Genomic DNA, 3,634 nt, shown 5'->3' with positions numbered 1-3,634 from the left:
GGAAGAGGCCTAGGAGACGAAGGAGCCTATCCCACAACCAAACCTTAGCTCCTCCTACAGATTCATTGAAGGAGGTAGGGTGGTACCACAAAAATTTTCCATTCCTCTATTCTTTGAACTTGAAAAAGAGAGAGAAAGGACACATCGATGGATGAAAATTTCTAAATCAAAAGGGGTGGAGGATGTAGACCACATGGAAGATAAGATGCAAGAAATGGGTAGATAATTAAGTAGCATAAGAGATAGGGAAACAATGATCAAATCTTAATTAGAGGTTGAGAACACGTGGCTAAGAAAGAAACTACAATAAAAGGAAGGCCAATTGGAAACTATGGCAAGTTTATCCATGGAGGCAATTCAATGCAGGATGCTAGCAAAGTCATATGCCTTATACCTCAAAGAACAATGGCTGCAGTTTCAAATAAAAACCCTAGCACAAAGAGGAATTATGCCTTTCCAAGACTACATGCAATTCATTGACCTCTGTGATCAAAGCACCCTGGAGGATAGAGCAAAGATATCTGAGTTCTACCTACACAATTTAGCTCTAACAGATTTAAATGTGTGGGACCCCAATCCAAAGCTAGGGGACTTACAACTAATGGCCTTGGCATCTTGGATGAGTCATGAGGAAGCCAGAGCTACAGAAATGAAAAGGGTATTGGCAAGAGAAGAAGCATAACCCCTTTTCATCAGAGCAGAACAGTCTAACCCAATGGTTGTCATCAACACTCACAACCTCATTGCAAATGATCCCAAGCTTGCACCATGATACCTTGTTGTACAAGAACAACCAGCCACTCATTTTGAAGACATGATAAGATTGTTAGGAGATGAGAGCCATCATGCTTTCCAAGGGAGATGGAACACCTTACCCTACAACCTAAAGATCAAAGAATATCATTCTCCTGATAGAATGAGAGATGCACTAGAAAGAGTCCCAATGTATAAGAAAACATTACAGAGACTCAACTGGATTGGATTGAAACTTACCCACCATTGCTTTTAGGTATGTTAGAGGGGAGAAAGGAAGAAGAAGAAAGAAAGCAGTGTGAAGAGATAGAGAGGAATGCAAGGTTTTATCCATAAGAGGAGGAGACTAAAGCAGAAGCCTAGAATGTGACGGAGGCCACCAAAGCAATGAAAGACATGGACATAGATTGAGTTGCTCAGAGGATGAGCAACATTTTCAGTAGGGTGCTAATGATGAGGCTCATCGATGGGTAAATTATATGGACCTTAACGCACCTCTAGCTTACTAAAATCAAATTTTCTCATCATTCTTCACATGCTTTAATTATATTTTGCACTTAATGATGAGAGTAAAGATGAGATGTCATGTCTAGTGGTTTAATGTGCATTGGTTGCAAGTTTTGGAAAAAAATTTGGCTAATTAAAGTGTAGGAACTTGAATGGAGACAAGAAAGAGGGATTCTAGGAGACATGATCTCCCTCCTTACCTCCTCACTCACTTGAAGATTCGTCAATCAAGTCTCATCAGCTTGGAGTTGCAGTCAACTGAGTCATGAAGTTCATTGGCAGCCAAGCCAGTGATAGTTGAAGACCAGTTGATCTCGAGATTGGAGCCAAGCCTCCCTAAATTTAAGGAAGTTGTTGGTAACTTCAGTGGTATAAATCAAGAGGCCTAGAGCCTCATTAGGATTCAAATTTTTTGTTCAAGATAGCTAAGCAATTTTTGAGTTGAAGCATTTGTAACCAAGCACTTATGTATTTATGATTTTTTTAATGAAAATGAGCAGCATTCCCTTGATCCAACGTTGAGTTGACTCAGAGGGATGAATCTCTTAGGTTAGTGCCCAACCCTAGTAGCAGAGGTTCCTCTTGTTGTATATGTATTCTTAGGTTATATTCATAGTTAGTTTCTAAACTGATTTTGGTGTTGTTAATTTACAAGTATTGGTAGATTTAATTAGTTTGCTTCCATTTGTGGATAGTTCTAACAGTAGCATTATAGTGATAAGAAGATATTCCGAAAATGCTGACAGCAAGTGGTTTTCACCTCATTTCTCCCTTCCAGGGATCATGGTTTGAGGAACACTTCTCATACAACTAAAAAAGATAGAATTCTTGCTTTTTGCGTAATCTAGGGTTTTCTTGCTAGTTAGGTCATTTCTTTCAGTTTCATAGGATAAGTTGCAATTGGTAGTTTTTGATATCCTTGGTGTCGGTCGGATAAGTTGTTCTTGCGGAAAAGACCGACCTCCCTAGTATCTAATGATATCTAGCGACAAGCAAACCAAACAAATTCTATCTTTCTCTAAATATGCAATTTATAAATAAAGGCAAACAAGTGTTTTAGGCCTACCTCGAGTCCAGTGCTAGTTTGTGGAAGCCACACTCCGTTGATCCAAATGAGCTCCCTTGTAAAGAATCTGCAAACACAAACAAGCACACACATTAAATAGCACCTGAAAAACCAATATAATAAAGCATATTTATCATGATGATCAAGGAATTCATGAAACAAACCATATAAGACAATTTATTGAGAAAAATGAATCTGATTGTATTAACTTTAATCAAAGAAGAACTTTACAACCTTAGTGCCTTGATGTTGTACAAGCTCCTCCTAGCGTCCAGCAAGAATCTCCTCTACTTTGACAAGTTTCACTCTCTCCCAATGAAGCCAAAAGGTATGTAATCTCTCCTCTCAAGCTCAAATAGGAAGTCTCAATTCCAACACCATTTACCCTCAAAAATGTTCAGCTTCTAACCTCCCTAGCAACCAGCCCAATGCCTTAATTTATAGTGCAATGGAGGGAAGTTACTAGGTCCACCTTCAAAGGGATAAAGCCCTCCTTCAAAGGGATAAGCTCCTCTCATCAAGGGATTAGCTCCTTTAGTTTTGGGATGCATGAACCACCTAGGAGCGAACCATCCATGTCAAGATTCCTTCTAGAATCATCCAAAATTAACCCAAAGTGATTTTTTAAGAATAAACTTGCGCCTTTTTTACTTTCACAGGGGTCCACACCCACTCCTTTAGAGACAGAGCGGGCAGGTCCGCAGGTAACATGAACAAGGGGTGCAGGACTGCAGGTAACAGTAAGAGAAAGTGCAGAACCAGAGCTTTATCGATTTTCAAGGACTTTCTCTCATTTTTAAAGCTTGACATGAAGAGCTGAGGTTTGAGACTTGCTAAGGAGGACAGTATGAATGATGATAGACCCATACTGACTGCAAATAGTCATGGTGACAATATTTTGTGTAACAGATTGCCCCCTAAAGTGCGAAGTCTGTAGTAGATAAGGATTTCATTTATCATCTAAGAAGAGTGAAGTACTTTATCATTTCGAGGATCATCTTGTGGAGAGCCCGGTTGGAACCTATAAAAACATTCAATGCAAAATATATATATGAGATCATATCATCACTTAGGTAGGAATTCCCATACTTAGATCAAAACTAACTAGAAAACTAACTACTGCTTTGATATAGGAATGATCTTGTAATACATCACAAGTATAGACACATGTAGACACAGTATGGACGCATCCATCTGTTTATGAATAGTCTACTGTATAATGAATACAAAATTCCTCGCAGCTTGGATGGTGGAAACTAGATCCAGGGTCTTCATTTCTACTTCCTGACATAGTACGATTCTATACAT

The sequence above is a fragment of the Pinus tabuliformis genome, chromosome 4_1 (assembly GCF_031772625.1).
Source record: "Pinus tabuliformis cultivar Carrire ecotype Pingquan chromosome 4_1, CPIR1, whole genome shotgun sequence".
Classification (NCBI taxonomy): domain Eukaryota; kingdom Viridiplantae; phylum Streptophyta; class Pinopsida; order Pinales; family Pinaceae; genus Pinus; species Pinus tabuliformis.
This window is presented reverse-complemented; position numbering follows the sequence as displayed.